We start from the raw sequence: 18,465 nt of genomic DNA on the forward strand, positions 1-18,465 counted from the left end.
TCGTGACGTGAGCTGAAAGCAGGAGTCTGAGGCTTAACCCACTGACCCACCCAGGTGCTCCGTAGACTCTTTGATGCCAGCTGACACATCCGGCTTCCTCTCTGTCCTCAAGCTTTTTCTCCCCTTCGGAGAGATCTCTCTGCTCTCCAAACCCTCCAGCCATTTCCCTTTTTCTTTTCTTTCTTCCTTTCTTTTTTTTGTGCTGTACCCCCCTGCCTCCACCAGACTTGAAACAATCTCCTTTCCTTCCCTACCTTTGACCCAAGAGATTCAGATGCATGTTTTACATTTCCAGCTCATTTGTTGCTAGCTTAACTAATTTATTTTTATAACTCCCTCTTTCTGACGTCCTAAATGCCTCCATGTGTCTCTATATTACTTCTCCTTCTGCTAACGTAGTTTCTGTGTCACAGACGGTATTGCGATACATGCTCTGCAATTAGTTGAGGTTTCACTCTATTAATACCAGCCCAGTCCTTGGACCTTCCAGGATTTCATGCATCCAGGGGAGAGAAATAAAGCTGCAGGGCATTTCACAAACAGCCTTTTGTAAATTCAGAGCATTAAGGCCACAGCACATCTGATCTCAGCAGCAACTGCCCCTTGCCACTGGGGAACAACTGCTTTAAAGCAGGAGTCTTCCTTTCCAGGCACACAGAAGCCCAGAGGTAGACAAGGTCGTGCCAGGCCTGGTGAGCATGGAGATTTAGTCTCTGGTTTCATGATCAACCCTGCTTCATGTTCTCAGCTGCCTTACCCTAATGATCCTTAATGCCACTGCCCTTGGAAGGAGGAAGACATGAGCTGAAATGAAAACATCAAGTATAAAAGAGACTCAGCAACGGTCCTCCCAGCTGTGAGGTGGGCTGGCGATGTATGCTGTTGACCTGGCTACTTAAATCTAATAACACAGACTGATGCCTGGAGCTTGCATCAGAGGGAAGAATCGAAAATCATGTGAATCTTTGGTCACTGGGAATGGAAGGGGGAGGATGCGCACTGAGGCATTTTCTAGGCAGGTGGTCCATACTCTGTGTTAAGGGTTCTCTTTCATCATGGTCTTTGATGACCAGCTTTTGGAGTCAAGGCCACCTGTGAAGTTGCTGACAGAGAGCAAACAGCCGAAGAAGCAGAGAGGAAAATTTGTTTCAGTGAAAATGGACCCACATCCGACAATCCCACCGGGCCCCATTTCCCCAGGGACATGGCTCCTGTCTGGCCATATGGCCTTGGCCGAGACACTACTAATGCCATGACACAAAGCTCATTGCTGCTTGGAGCTGAGGCAGCTGCCGTCCAAGGACAATACTGGGGCTCGGAAGTAAGCTCCCCAAAACTGGGGTGACTTCATTAGATCCCTGAGAACTCCCTTCTATGATTTAAACTGTCAACCTCTTGGTGTCCAACCTGAATTTTTCTCAAACTTAAGCTGTTGTGAGGTTGTACATAATTATATATTTTTAAAATGGCTTTTGAATGTGTGTCCCTGTCAGAGTCCTTTGCTTCCACGTGAACCCTGGAGAGGAAGCTCTGGTCTCAAATTCTTACCTCCAGGGGACTTAGGAGCCCACGTAAAGAGTTTTCGCGATGGATACGCCTTTCCTGGGAAGGAGTAGAGATCAGTAAGATGGGGAGGATAGATGGGCAAGAGCCATTATCTCCATTTCTTACTGCTTTTCCCACGTTGTGAGGGAATCTGAGCTACTATGCCTGAATCCGGTTTATTCTTGCTGCAGTGTGGAGAACTGGTCACAAAAATGTAAGCTGTCGGCCTGCTACCTTTCCTTTTCCCTTACAACTAAAATCCCTTCAGAATCATGTCAGCTTATGAGCTAGTGGAGCAAAAGGACAGACTGAAAAGCCACTGGAGCTGTGTAATATTACCAGGAGGATCGTTCCAATCCTGGTTCTAGCATAGGTAAAGAGATGGACAGATCTACTCTCTTTATCTCCATTTGTGAGAAAGTGAGTCTTCAATGACATTCTCCCAAATCCCATGAACGTGGAGAAACGGGCTACACACAGGCCATTTGATAATGAAAGAGTCATAGTCAAAAAAAAAAAATAGCAACAATGGTGTTTAAAGCATTGGCAATTATGCTTTATCATTTCTAAGTTTCTTCTGGGCTTTATTTCTACAGCTCTCCTGCCCTTACGTTAAAACGACAACAACAACAAAAAAAACCTCTTTCTCAGAGAAGTTGAAGGGTTAAATCCCAAACCTGAACCACTAACCGGGATTTTCTGTCAATCTTCCTGGAAATGGGCCAGAGTGCCTCCTTCTAAGGCAAGTGCAGGCACCCTGGAAATGGTCCACAAATGACTGTCATATTAGTTCAATTTTCCCGGTAGCCATAAAGAGGATCAGTGCCCCAGTACCAGAAACAGGGCTGTTCAGAGCCAAAACAGTCATTTCTCCCTTTCTCTCTCCTGGACACCCTCAACCCATCTGAGCCTTTGAGTTATAAAGCTTGGGATCCATCTGTAATGAGACCAGTCAGCTGTTTGCAAGAAATCTGTGTGGCCAATTCAGCCAATAATAATGATGCCACTACTACTAGTGAAAGTAGTAATAATAATAATAATAATAATCAACAATAATTGAGATTTTACTATGCACCAGGGAACATTCAAACCGTTTCCACTTATTAACTCATGTAATCCTCTTAATGACTTATAGATATGCACACATCTATAGATACACATCCTTTTCCTGGTGACATTTTTGTCATATGGCATGTAGGTTTGGACGGAAAGAGTACGTGCTAACTAATAGTGAATCTTTTGGAGAGCAAGTTTCCTTATGAAACATATTATGTGTGATTAACTTTATTTCTCTGTGTTTAAATTCAGGACTTGAAGAACACTGCTATTTACGGCGGAAGGAGAAGGAGCTGACATTAGGCTCTTACTATCCACCAGGTGTGGGGCTAAATACTACCACATATATTATCTCATTAAATTCTCATGACAATTTTACAAAATAGATATTCTTATATTCATTGTACAGATTAGGAAATGGAGGTATGATACCATTTCAATGTCTTCTCTCCATTTCTGACCCTAGAGAGGGTTTGGTGGCCCTGCCATGGTTTCAGCAGGTTACAGAGGCACTAAGGACAAGAACCAAAGCACCAGGGGACACATATTTCCAAAACCAGCCCTGGCCTAGGATTGTAGCTAAATTTCAGACTTTTCAGATTCATCTGTACTCGTCTCACCTTCAACGCCTTTTATTCATGTATTCTCTCGTGTTAACCATTTCTTTCCAACCTCGGTACCTGCTAGAGGCTGGAAGTCGTAAAAAAGGAATGACGCACAGCTTAGGCTCTGCAAGCTTGTTACCGCTTGCTAGGGAGGTAAGATACATGGGTAACCCCCTCCCCACCCCAGACCATATGCATCTTGAGGGCAGGAGCACTTCGTACTCATCCTCATATTCTCTGTTAGGCCCAGCTGAGAATGTGACCTCTGCCCGAAGTCAGACAGACTCCTATAGTGACAATAACTCTCCTCTGGATTATTCTAGCCATTTAGCTCACTTTAATCTTATTAGGACCCCTAGGTCCACTATCCAGAGTGGTCCAGTTTGCCCTAAGACCCAGCCCAACCTGAAGACTATCCAAAGCTCTGGGTTAGCTCTAACTGCCCCCAATCTGCCCAGTTTTCCAGTTTCCTCTTGGTTAATGATGACTAAGAGAGAAGACAGACATTACTGTGGTAAACTTTAGGCAAGCACATAACCACTGTGTTTTACAAGACTGTTTTCATGTCCACCTCCCACATTTCATACACATGTTGGACACATGGTCACACACACAGACTGGGCTGTAATGGGCTCTACATTCCTGTGGGTAGGGACCTTGTCACTCATGTTGGTGTCTTCAGCACCTAGCACAGTGCAAGGAACAAAATAGATACCAGATAAAATATATTTTAAATATATAATGTGTATATTGCAGAATGTTCTTTTAAAATCTCTGTCCTGCTGTACTCTATCCTCCTAAAAAAAAAAAGGTGCATTCTCTCTGTGTTTATTATTTTGGCTCTGGGCTGGAAACCGAATGCTGCTCTAGGGTAGGATCATGGTCATTTGGGAAAATCACAGTAAGCATTTGCCTTGCCGTGGGACTTCCTGTCTTTTCCAGTCATCTTTGTGTATTGTTGGCTCACCCTTGCCTCTGAAATTTTCAGTTTTGTTTTGCACCCCTGTGTGTTTACTACCCTGTGTCACCATCAAAATTTATCCTGTTTCTTTCCAATCACTCCCCTGATTTGCCAAGTAGATTTATAATTTTGATCCTAGATACCATCATTTATGCCAGTTTGCAAGCGCTTGCAAATTTAAGGAGCATTTGTGAAATGGGTAGAGAGCCCTGGCCAGACCGTCTGTGCCCTGCCCCTCCTGGGCGTGTTAACACAGGAGGTGGCTCGTCACACACGCCCTCAGTTTGGCTGATGTCATATGGTAGCAGTGAGTACACTGAAAGATGGGAAGGCTAGTCCTTATTTACCTGTTGTAGAAATACACAACAGGTGACATGGCTTACAAAACTACATAAAGGACCCAGACTGCCTTTTCATGTGACATAGCTAGTAAAAGAAGAGGCTTGCTAAGGCCTCACTTTGGAACATCCTGTGTCCTGGCAGTTCCTTCTCCTGAATAAGCAGAATCCACCAACTCTAACACATCTTCCGTTAAAGATTGAGAAAACTCAAGAAGCTGTGCTCACTGATCAGACCTTCTATCAGGATATTCCAATCTGTATCTGCTTGGCTATTAGTTGCATGCTTAGTTAGCTGGAAATCCAGACTTTGAGATTATGTTCAAGAACTGTAACATTTACATACAATTAAATATTATGCAGCCATACAAAAGGATAAGACAGTGCCATTTGTGATAATACGGATGGACCTAGAGGGCATAATGCTAAGGGAAATAAGTCTGAGAAAGCATCATGCCATATGATTTCGCTTATATGCAGAATCTCAAAAACAAAACTGATGAATAAAAAAACAAAATGCAAAATCATACCTGTAAATATACAGAACAAACTGATGGTTGCCAGAGGGAAGGTGGTGAGGGTATCGGCAAAATGGTTGGAGGGGAGTAGGAGATACAGGCTTCTAGTTATAGAATGAATAAGTCACTGGAATAAAAGGCACAGCACAGGAAATATAGTCAATGATATCATAATAGCATTGTATGGTGACAGATGGTAATGTGGTGAGCATAGCATAATGTATAGAGAAGAGGAATCACTGTTATGCACCTAAAACTAATGTAACCTTTTGTGTCAAATATACTCAAATAAAATAAAATTTTAAAAAAGAACTATAGGGGCGCCTGGGTGGCTCAGTCGGTTGAGCGTCCGACTTCAGCTCAGGTCACGATCTCGCGGTCTGTGAGTTCGAGCCCCATGTTGGGCTCTGGGCTGATGGCTCAGAGCCTGGAGCCTGCTTCCGATTCTGTGTCTCCCTCTCTCTCTGCCCCTCCCCCATTCATGCTCTGTCTCTCTCTGTCTCAAAAATAAATAAATGTTAAAAAAAAATTTTTTTTTTTTAATAAAAAAAGAACTATAGGGGCACCTGGGTGGCTCAGTCAGTTGAATGCCCAACTCTTGGTTTTGGTTCAGATCATGAACCCAGGTTTGTGGGATCGAGCCCTACTTCAGGCTCCATGCTGAGTGTGGAGCCTGCTTAAGATTCTCTCTCTCTCTCTCTCTCTCTCTCTCTCAAAAAAATGTAGAAGTATGTGCCTGAGTGCTTTGTTCTCTACAAAGCTCCAAATCTCATCTTTTGTTAGACAAGTTCAGACTGTTAACCAACCAAGGCTAAAGTAATCATCATTATTGTCTCAACATCCAAATGTTATCTTACAGTTTTCAGAACAATTCCATGCACTGTGATATATTATAATATTTGTTCAAAATTCTTTCTTCCTTTCCACCCAGGCCACAGTTTTTCTATGGGCTGAGGATACTTTACTGCCTGACTGACATTGGGCCTGGACACATAACTTGCTTTGATCAGTGGAATGTGTGTTGAAGTGAGTGTGTCACCGTCAAGTTCAGACTTTAACAGTCTTAGTAAAGTTCTGCTTGTTCTCTTGCATCACAGCCCATGGCCACGAGAAGAGCATAACTTAAGTGGCCATTACACCTTCAGCCTGGCTCGTGGAATGAGAGGTTAACCCATGCTCAGCCAAGTTCAGCTGAGTCACAGCTGATTCCAAAAATCCACAAGGTAGTGTCCTAGAGTCTGGGCAGCAGGCAACAGGGGGCAAATGGAAGTCACAGGGGAGAACAAAACACGTGCAAAAGGCATGATGGGAAATAAGAACAATGTAAATAAATATTACTGGAAACTGTAACCATGGTTTCCCAAACCCCAAACCCATAAAATCATGGGGATATTTGTTATGCAGTACTATTAGAGAAAGACCTGAGTATCCATTTCTGTATGTCTGTATTATCTCTCATTTTTCTCAAAATAGGTGTGGGAGGAACCGTTTTACAGAGGAAGCAAGTGAAGCTCAGAAAGCTTTTGAGACCCATTGAATATTCCGAAACAAGTAATTTTGGAAGGCCGTGGTTAAACCCTGATGTCCTGATGCCAACAAGTTCCCTTCCCATGTCATACACTGACTCAGTACCACCCCTCTCTATGGGAAGGCTCTAACCCATCAATAATCATTTTTCCTTCCGGTCTTCCAGCTAACTAAGCACATACCTAATAGCCATGTGGTTATGTGGTAGGAAGATTCTCTGATAGAAAAATGAAGATTCAATTTAGTTAAATTTTATAGGAAAACATGCTGTAGAAAAGTGCTATAAATTATTGAATATTTCCCATCTCAATTGATTCTCACAGTATACTGCATTTTTCTTCATTTCCTTTTGTAGTTGTTGTTAGAAAGGGAAGGATTAGCTTTTCAACTGCTGCCTGGGAAACTCTATTCCTAGCCCTTTTCTTAAATCTTTTCACTGGACAATTGCATCTCCCTGCTGGGCACTGGGCAGCATTACAAGGGTTTCATGGGCTGTAGCAGCTGCAGTCATTTCTTAGCAAAGATCAACTGGGTACCAACTGGCCTGAGTCCAGATGTCCAACTGACCATGTTAAATAGCTATCCAGGCAGAGAGGGTATAAACACAATGCCACATCCTCAAGATGTGCCTTACTATTATAACTAGTGACATATATAAGCATTTAGCATGCCCAAGTGCTTAATGCATGTTAATAACAGACTACCCACATACATGTGATTCAATTTGGCATGTACCCCTTTTCTCCTTCCTTGCCATTTTATCCACATGAGTTTTCTGAGTCTGCTGAAACTGACTTAAGCTCCAAAGGGGGTGAGAAAGAAGGATGAGCCAACAGACTCTATTTTGGAGTAAAGGATGAGACACCCAACTCTTTGCACCTGTTGGTAACAGTGAACTGGAGAGAATGGGGTCACCCACACTTTGGGAAACAGAATCAGAAATCTGTTAAGTGAGTTGAAGTGATTGGACCCAAATGAAAGGCAGGAAAAGGCAGTGTCCTAGAGTCTGCAGCAAGCAACAGGGGGCAAATGGAAGGTACAGGGGAGGACAAAATACGCACAATTGTCATGATGGGAAACAAGGAAAACAGAGTCAGCAATACTGGCCTGCAGATCAAGAAGAGTAAGACCCTAAGAATTCTGTCCTCCTGACAACCTCTGATCAGAACACCATACCACAGCCAAATAATCCCTTTTTTAAAATTTAATAATTACTTGTTGAGCTCCTTGTCCATTCCAGCTCCAGTGTTGAACAATGTTTGCATATGATGGTGATGAAATGGTCAAGACATCTGCATAATTGTTTGATCGGATATTAACGTGTTGGGAGGAGATTCTCACAAAAGTACCAATACAATTAAGTACTAAAAATACCTTTAAAGAAATATTAATATGAACTATCTGATTCCCCAAGAGATATAAACACCAAATCTAGACGTGCTGGATTCAGAACAACAACAATAAAAATGGACTTCAGGAAGAGCAGGAGGGAGCTAGGTCCCTTGTGACAATCCCTGGAAAGAGTTACTGAAGAGGCAGTTATGTCCTTTTGTAAATTAGAACTAATCTCATCTGTTTCAGATGGTATTTGAGGATGCCCTTCCTGAATTTTAGGGTGCATCAGAATCACCTAGAGGGCTTGTTAAAGCACACCCCCTCATCTTCATATACAACAGGTCTGGGTTGGGCCTGAAAATTTGCATTACTAACAAGTTCCCAAGTGATGCTGATGGTTTGGGGATCACACTTTGTCACTGATTTGAATCGTGTTTCCTTAATGTTCCTATTGGTGAGAATCATCTACAAATGTTGATTTGGGTCTCTCTTCCTTTATCTCTGCTGTAAAGTGGATTCCTTTGGGTTCACAGATTTCATTTCCCCTCTTTGGAGTTGAAGCCAGCCCCAGCAGCCCCAGAGGAGTGATGTGGACAGAATGATGGAGTGGGAAAAGCTGTTTAAACATCCAATTTTCTAGGCCCTTCCTCTGAATATTCATATACAGTAGAACTTGGGAGGGGTCCAGAAACGGGCATTATTCTCATACGCTTCAAGGGACACTTGTGACCAGGTAAACCCAGGAAACAGTAGTAGAGAAACTCTAAGTTTCTCTCCCATGATTTTATGAAGACTGTTAGTAACATAATGTGATGGAGAGAAATTCAGATTTTGCTGCATTTTGCAACTTAGGTTAGGTATAAAGATAAAGGACTTGGGGTCAGAGACCTGGACGATATTTGACACTCCTATGCTTTGTGACTATGGGCAAATCTCTAAATATTGGGGTTATGTGCAAAATACAGTGTTATCTATAAAAGAAGGCCAATAAATAACCCATCTGTTCCTTCAGCTTCTACCATGGGTCAGGTGGGTTATCAAAATGAATGAAGACAGGTATGGTTCCCACCCCCCACAGAACACAATCTAGAGAAATGGAACATTACATAAGTGGTAACAATGAGATGTGATGAAGTGTCCCACCTTTGTTCAGGGGGTTTCTGTGACGTATGAGGAGATAACTTGGAAATGTTGGAAATAGAAAGCTCACCTAGCCATAAAGGAATTGACTTGATCATCATATCCTCATTGGTAACGAGGGGAGAGTTGTGTTAACAGTCATGGAGGGATAAGAAAGGGGGACCAGAAAATGGACAGCCTAACTGGGAAGTGTTGACAAAATAAACAAATGGCCAAGAGGAGAGGAGACAGAAAGCCTAGCATTATAGAAACCAGGAGAGTTCAGACTCCTACAGATTTTGAGAGGAGGATGGTCAGTAGTTCTAAATGCTGTAGACAGATCAAGGGCAGTGAGAACTGAGAAACGGCATCCGGGAGGCTGAGCTGGGCAACTGGTGACTCAAGGGATGTAGGTAGATGGTAAAACGAAGCGTGTTATTTTCTATCCGTTTTATTGAGCAGGACACTGAGCAACAGAGAAATACCCCCAGGTAAGTCATTTGCAGAAATCAGATCAAAACGCTCTGCCTTCCCAAAGGTCAAGTTATGTCATTGCAAATTAGAGTCCCAGTCACTTGTCTGCAGTCTCCACCATGGTACTGATGCCAGTCCGAGCAATCCTAGGGGACCACACAGGCAAAATGACTCTCGTTTTGGAGGTAGTTTCTTGCACGTCTGGTGTCTTCTTTCAGTGCAGAGACTAGTGGGTTGAGTGCCTTCGTTATGCATCTGTAAGGTACTTTGAGGTTTAGGAGGCTGGCACACCATAAATTGTTGTATCATTAATAATAAATAAAGCTCTGCAAGAAACCTGCATTGCAGACATGAGCTACGGTGAAAAAGAGATCCACCATGGGGTGAATTTCATAGGAAGTAGTAAAAAGGATGAATTCTTGGGGGCAGGGGTGGGAAGGAAGAGTTAAACATCTAACATGTGTTGTTACTGACATTTCAAAATACATATATTTTGAGGGTATTGGGAGAAAAAAAATCTGTCTCTAGGCTGGCTCTTCTTATTCTACCAGGCTGTTCACAAACCTGAGGCATAAGTACTGAAAAAGTCTGACGCCAACAAAATGTAGATGAACTGCGGGAACAGACACAAGGCCACAGTGGCAGATCAAAGGGAAGCGGCCTGGGCAGCGGCTCAGCTAAATATGATGAGGCATTACCATAATGAATTTTGTGAGTAAGCAACTCACTTTAAAATCGCTCCTTTTGATCTGTTAAGAAGGTGTTTACTGTAATCAGGCAAAGGTTTACTTGGCAGGGGAAAGAAAAGAGAAAGAAAGAGGAAATGAGAGAGACAGTTTTCGATCTGGTTTTAAACAATTTTCTTTGCTCTTTTTGGTGTTTAGATCTTTCTCCTAGATCCTTTTCCTTCTCTGATTCTCTCAACCTTCTTAGAAAAGCTAACTTAATTTTAATTAAATATTTGGGGTTTTAGTGGTGAGGAAGTGGAGGGAGAGCTGACGGAAAAGGGATAAACTCTTGCTTTATAAAGTGAATTATGGTTTTAAGCCAAATGAAACTGCATAAGTCACAATCGCTGGTACAGAGATGAAGTGTGTGAGCGGAAAAAAAAGCACATCTCTGTCCACATAACTGATGAGGCTTCCTTGTTTTTAGGGATTTCTGGGCATTGCTAGGAATACCCTCTCTCCTTCACCTCAAATGCTGTAACCTGTTGATTCAGGGACACGCAAAGGTCCCAGGAAAGCTAAATGTTCTTTCCATTGGGGAGGGAGGGCGAGTGTCTCTGCTCCATTACATCTGAGCGTGTGCATAAGCCTTTGGTACCACTGATGGATGTACCTAAGACTTACTATGCTGACCCTGTGTCAAGTCTTTCCTTTTCTTTTTTTCCCCTCCAATCTTCTTCTCTCCCTGTCCCTCTGAGGGAAGTAGTTTTGGCAATAACAGCTTTTGTCTCCAAACTGTGCACCACGCAATGTGACATCAGCCATCTGTGTCCCCTTATCTACTTCCGTTTGTATTCTTACTATGCAAGGACCAGATGGCACCTGGAAGGGTGGGGCCTGCAGGCTGCATCCTTCTTCCAGGAGGACCAGGTCTGGGGACAGTGGATGAGAAAGAGTGCGAGCTCGGAACCAGCTGTAACTTAATGCTCATGTCATGTCAACAGAAGAGACCTCATCCCTTATTTTTTCTAGAAAAATCTCTTAGGGGAAGCCCTAAGAATATTAAAAAATTGCTTTGGCAAGACAAAGAACGCTTTATATCCTCACAGGATTTGGGTAAAGAACACAGGAGTCTATAAAGTTCCAAGAAAAACAAAAAAAAACCCAACCACACACCCTCTCTTTGGGTTAGGTTGTGAGGGCAGGTGCCACCATGGAAATCCAAGGATGGCAACAGGTGGGGCAGGTTATGTCTCCGGGGAGCCCATTCCCTGGGTGCCCTTATTTCAGGTAAAACCCCTCAGACAACAGACATTTTGAAGTCCCTAAGTGACTTAATCCCAACACTTCAATGCTTTTCCCAAGAAAATCTGCTCAGCTCTCCATTCCCAGGGACACCCACACCTTTGAGGGTTTTCCTAAAAGGTGTTGAGCAGAGAACCTGGACATGGTGGGCACTGAGATATTTGTTGATGGTACGCTAGTGGTAAGACCTCACACACACACAAAAAGGTCAACTCGGACACTGTTTTCTTTAAAAGAACTTAAAAATAAAAAATTTAGAAAGTCATAGATAAAGTATCTCAAATTGAGGACAATGGCCTGATTTTAGTGTCTCTGTTCTAAATTATTGGATTTTCTGGCTTTTAAACATTTAAGAAACAATTTTGCAGAAACAATTTTAAACATCTACAAAGCAAATAAACTTAAATATGGAATCTCTGTGTACCCATAACTCTGTGTTAAGTCGTCAACATTTTGCTAGTCTTGTTCCGTCTATATCTCTACCTCCTCCTCCCCTTTACTTGACTATAATTTCTATGTATGGTTTTTCTAAAACCAATGTATCCTGAGATGCACAAATATTAGCTGCACAACTTTAACAAACGGATATACCCATGCAACTCTTGCCTCTATTATAAATACCACATTTTCATCTCTCCAGAAAGTCCCCTCAAGACACTACGAAATCATTTCAGACACTTTTGCCTATTTTAAAAGACATTTCTGTCTGTTTTAAAATATCATGTTAACAGGATCACGTAATGTGTATTTTTCTGTCTTTTCTTCACTTTGCATAACGTCTATGAGATTTGCCCATAAGCTTACATATATATGCAGTTCATTACTTTATTGAGTAGTATTTCATTGTATGACTATACCACAGTTTGTTTATCCATTCGTCTCTTGATGGACACTTGGACTGTTTTCACTTGTTGGCTATTGCAGAGAACACTACAATAAACACTCTTGACCATGTCTTTTGGTGAACATCTGTTTTCATTTCAGTTGGACAAGTAACCAGGGATGGAATCATGGAGTCGAAGAATAGGTACACACATAACTTCATAAAAAACTGCCCAACGGTTTTCCAAAATGGCTATATGAAGTTACATTCCCACCAGCAGTGTATGGAAGGTTCTGAGTGCTCCACCCTGTCTCACATCTGGTGTTTGCCTGTCTTCTTGCACACCTTGTGGTGGGTGTGTAGTAGGATCTCATTCTGGTTTTAATTGCTTTTCCTCTATTGCTAACAATAATGAATACTTTTTATGTACTTCTTGATTATTTGTATCTCTTGTGAAGTGACTGTCCTCTGTGCATTTTAAAAATCGAATTCTTTGACTATTCTACATATAGGCTCTTTGTCAAAAACCAATTGGCCACATAAGTGTACATCTATTTCTCGATTCTCCATTCCATTGTATGTGTTCTTAAGAGGAAGAAGGAGATGAGAAAATATGTGTGTTAGATAAACAAACTTTATTCAGGGATGAGTTATAATGCTGTCAGTTGAGTTCAATGCTAATGAATCAAAAATATATATTCAGTAATTTGTCTTTAAACAAAAACACATAAAACAACATTATGTATTGATTGGTTGATGAAAAGGTTTAGAGCAGAGGCTCACTGGAACCAACTGCATTTCTCCTAGGAGCAGTGATTTCATACTTGCCAATTTAGTGTTCGTGGCTAGTTTAGAGAATACAACTACTGTGAATAACAAGAGTCTACTATATCTATATTATATATATGAAACGTATAATATATATATATATATATATATATATACACACACACACACAAAATATATAGTGTTTTGCCTGAAAGCACTGTATCTGTGTGTGTACATATATATCTGTATATATTTCTGCAATATATATGTTTTATATATATATACACATATATATACATACATACATACATACATATATATACATATATATATATGTATATATATTAGATTTACCCACATATGTGCTATTTTGAAATCTTCATTTTCTTATTTCAATGACAGTGTCATTTCTTTTTAGCCAAGTAGAACTTTCTTCAGTATATCGCGACGTGTAAATCTGTTAGTAATAAATGTTAGTTTTTATTCATCTTAAAATAAGCTTTCAATGTTGAAAGATATTTTAACTGGATATTTAATAGTTTTTTAATTCTGGGTTAACAGTTTTTATACTTCAGCACTTCAGAAATGTACCATCGTCTTCTGGCTTCCACTGTTTCTTTTGAGAAGTCAGAAAGAATTCTTATCATGGTTCTCCTGTATGTAGTGTATCATTGCTTTTGGCATGTATTCAAGATTGTGTCACTATTATTGGTTTTTCAGAAGTTTAACTGTGACATACTTGTCTCTGATTTTCTTTGCATTTGGGTTTATTGAACTACTTGGATCTGTAAATTGATGTCTTTCACCAAATTTGGGAAGTTTCCAGCCATTAGTTAATTAGTTAGTTAGTTTCAGGAGAATTCAGAGATTCATCACTTACATAATACCCAGTGCTCATCACAAGTGTCCTCCTTAATGCCCATCACCCATTTAGCCCATCCTCCCACCCACCTCCCCTCCAGCAGCCCTTAGTTTGTTTTCTATATTTAAGAGTCTTTTATGGTTTACCTCTCTCTCTGTTATTATCTTATTTTTTCTCCCTTCCCCTATGTTCATCTGTTTTTAGATTCTACATATGAGTGATATCATGTAGTATTTCTCTAGGCTATTAATTCTTCATGTATTTTTTCTTTCTCATTCTCTCTATTCTCTCTTTTTGGAACTTTAGTTACACATATTCTAATTTTTTGATATTGTAACACAGGCCTTTAAGGTTCTTTTTATCTTTCTCCAATCTTTTTCTGTGTTCTTTAGATACATTTTTTAAATCCACATTCAAGTTTACCAATCTTTTTCTTCTGTCTTCAATCTTAAGTTCATCTTGTAATTTAAAATTTTCCGTTATTGTATTTGCTAGCTGTAAATTTTCCTTTTGACTCTTTTTGAATTTTCTGTTTCTCTGCCAGGATTCCCATCTGTTTATGTAACTTGCACACATCCCCCTTTGTCTTTGAACATATTTATTATGTCCACATTGAAGTCTTTGTCTATTTAACTATAACATTTGGATCATTTTAAGGTTGGGTTCTAATGACTGCTTTTTTTTCCCCTTGGTATGTAATATAATAAAAAATATTTGGTCTTTGTCTGGTTCCTGGCACAGAGTTCCTAAAACTCTTGGAATCTCTTGAGTGATAAGAGTGTCTGGTATGCCAATAAAATGATTCTTAACCGAGGGTCTCCTAGATAGCTTCAGGGTACAGACTGGTCACCAGAAAAACAAAGCTCAATTAGAGGGGTGGGAATTTCAGCCCCATCCTCTGACCTCTGGGGAGGTTGAGGGGCTGGAGATTGAGTTCAACCACCAATGGCCAATGATTTAATCAATCATGCCTACTTAATGGAACCTCCATAAAAACCTCTAAACCCTAGGGCTTGGAGAGCTCCCAGGTTGGTGAATACATGAAAGTGCTAGGAGGGTGACATGACCTTCTCTCCCCACCTCCCACCTTCAATTACTTGTCCTATGCAGCTCTTCCATTTGGCTGTTTCTGAGGTGTAGCCTTCATAATAAACTGGTAATAGTAAGTAAAGTGCTTTCTTGAGTTCTAGGAGTCTTTCTGAAGAATTATAAACTGGATTTATAGTTGGTCAGTCAGAAGTGTGGTTGGCCCCCACTGAGACTTAAGACTGACATCTGAAGTTGGAGCAGGCTTGTGAGACTAAGCCCTTTAACTTGTGGAGTCTGCACCAACTCCAGACAGTTCATGTCTGAGAACAGGAGGATTGGTATTGGAAAAGACACCATGTATTTGGCGTGGCAGAAAAAAACACCATGGATGTCAGAAGTGGGTGTCAGAACCTGAGAGTCACATTTTCTTAGTTGTTCACATGTTTAGTGACTCACATATTCAGTGAGACTGGACATTATAAACGATATGTTGGAGAGACCCAAGGTTTTATTTTTCTCTCCGAAAAGTGAAATTTGTTAAATAATTCAGTTAGCTCTGCTGGACTCAAACTCCAAATTCTATCGCCTCTGTATCAAACAGGAGCTGAAATCTCTGCTCAATTTTTTAGCTTCTAGATGCTGGTTGTTCTTACAGACTTCCGCAGGGTTTCCTCTAAAAATGAGTGTTTTAGTCTACAGCCTGGGGCCTGGTTAGATTTTTTAACGTGGATTTGAGGTCTCAGCCTGTCTTAGACTCTCTCCCTTCCATGATTTCCCTCTATGTGGTTATTCTGCCACCCACAAAACCTGTAAGGCTGCAGTTTTCTGTCACTTGAGCCCCTTGTAGATTAGGTGGTACTTTTAGATAAAACGCCACCTGCAAATCTGAACCTTCACAGTGCCTCTTTCCAGAGAAGATATTCCTCTAGTGTCTGCTTGCTTTTGGTCACCCTCCTGAGCCTTTAATAGTTGGGTGTGTTTGTATTTAAATATTGTTTTCCAGATTTTATAACTATTTTCATGAGTTAGTTTGACCAACGTACTCTACCGTTATTCAGTTAGCTTGCTTATAATTTGAAAATGAGATATGTCCTTGAAAGGAGAGAAACAGTACCATAAATACATTATGAATGCTTATTATACATCCTATGATTTCCATTTAATAGCTGGGATTAACTAGTTTGAATTCTGATAATCTGACCAATTTAGGTTTAACAACAATTTAAAGTATCCTGTAGCTTCTAGAAGAGGTTATTCTCAGCCTCAAATAGAAATAGGACACAATGGGTTAAGAAGATGTGGCATATCTATATCTATTTATAGCTATATCTATATCCATATCCATATCCATATCTATATATACAGTGGAATACTACTTGGTGGTGAAAAATAACGAAATCTTTCCATTTGCAACAACGTGGATGGAACTAGAGGGTATTATGATAAGTGAAATAAGTCAGAGAAAGACCAATATCATATGATTTCACTCATACGTGGAATTTGAGAAACTCAAGAGATGAACACAGGGGAAGAGAAGGAATAATCAGATAAAAACAGAGAGGGAGGCAAACCACAAGAGACTCTTAAATACAGAGCACAAACTGAGGATTGCTGGTTGGGAGGTGGTTGTGGATGGGTTAAATGGGTGATGGACATTAAGGAGGGCACTTTTCAGGGTGAGTACTGGGTGTCCTATGTACGAGATGAATCACTGGGTTCTACTCCTGAAGCCAAGGCTAGACTGTATGTTAACTAACTTGAATTTAAATTAAAAAAAGAAATAAGACAATAATCTCCTTAATAAAAACTTGATATTTCGTTATTTAAAAATAACTTTCATATACATCATCATACTATAGTCAGGAAGGTAAATAACTTGGTTAGTGTTGTGCTAACAGTGCATGACATTGCCCATACCTTTACTTGGGGAGGACTGTGGCTCCTGGTGTTTCTTTTGCTCAAAGCCCCTCAGACATTTCTGAGCTCTAACAATGACCTACCACACCCTCTGGCCTTCTACAGTTCTCTTTGTTGGTCACTCTGCTCCAGTCATCCGGGTCTGATTTCTGTAAACACACAGGCATGCTCACACCTTTCTCTCTGCCTGGAATTCTCTTCCCTTAGGTAGTATCCTTGCTAGTTCCCTCTTTTTATTTCAGGTGTTTGTTTAAAAGTTATATTCTAAAAGCAGCCTTAAAAAATAAAATAAAATAAAATAAAATATGGGGCACCTGGTTGGCTCAGTCGGTTGGGCATCCGACTTCAGCTCAGGTCATGATCTTATAGCTGGTGGGTTCGAGCCCCGCATCGGGCTCTGTGCTGACAGCTCAGAGCCTGGAGCCTGCTTCAGATTTGGTATCCCTCTCTCTCTCTGCTCCTTCCCCGCTCTCACTCTGTCTCTATGTCTCTTAAAAATAAATAAACCTTGGGGCACCTGGGTGGCTCAGTCGGTTAAGCGGCCGACTTCGGCTCAGGTCATGATCTCGCGGTCCGTGAGTTCGAGCCCTGCGTCGGGCTCTGTGCTGACAGCTCAGAGCCTAGAGCCTGTTTCAGATTCTGTGTCTCCCTCTCTCTGACCCTCCCCTGTTCATGCTCTGTCTCTCTCTGTCTCAAAAATAAATAAACGTTAAAAAATAAATAAATAAATAAATAAACCTTAAAAAATTGTTTTTTAAAATAAAATAAAGGCAGCTTTCAATTTCCACTCTAAAATCATTGCTTCCCCAAACCCTTCTAGTCCTGCTTTCCTTATTATAGATCTCTAACATGGTATATAGTTTCTTATTTGTTGTGTTTATTTTCCAGATTTATTTACTAGTTATTTACTAGAACATAAGCTCCACAAAGGGCATAAGCTCTTTTTTGGTTCATTATTGAATCCCTAGACCCTAGGATGATACCAACCACATAGAAGCTGCTAAATAAATGTCTTGAATGGATAAATAAATGAAACCCCTAGATATTACCTGGAACTCTGTCGAATATTCACCATTGAGAACTAACTTTCTCAGCTGACTCATACACACATGTAGCTTTTGGTATCATCGATGTGTTGCAACCTCATGCTTGTGTTTTCAATTCAGTTCCTACTTTGGGAAATGTTGCTTTTTATTACACCACAGGGAGTTGTACATTATTATTATAAGACAAATACTGTTATTACAAACACCAGTGAAACCCAAAATTTAGTCCAATGGAAATATTTCTATGCTCTGACCAATGGTCCATTGCCCATAGTAAGAGGACTTCGTTGGTCTTGTTATACTGAAATTTTCTTGTATATATCATATATGTGTGTGAAATATATATATATAATCTCAGTACAATCAGTTCTCTTTTTCCAGTCTTTTAGTGGCTTATGATAATGAAAACATCTAACACCTGATTCTGTGACATAATGCAAACTGGAAAAGAAATATAACACAGTGGCTCTGGCTAGTGTAGCACAAATAAGGAGTAAAATATAATTCTCCTAAAAAAAAAAATTACAAGGGATTATAATTGGCTCAGCTCTCTGGGGAACAAGAAAAAC

This window comes from Acinonyx jubatus, chromosome C1 (genome assembly GCF_027475565.1).
Source record: "Acinonyx jubatus isolate Ajub_Pintada_27869175 chromosome C1, VMU_Ajub_asm_v1.0, whole genome shotgun sequence".
In the NCBI taxonomy this organism is placed as follows: domain Eukaryota; kingdom Metazoa; phylum Chordata; class Mammalia; order Carnivora; family Felidae; genus Acinonyx; species Acinonyx jubatus.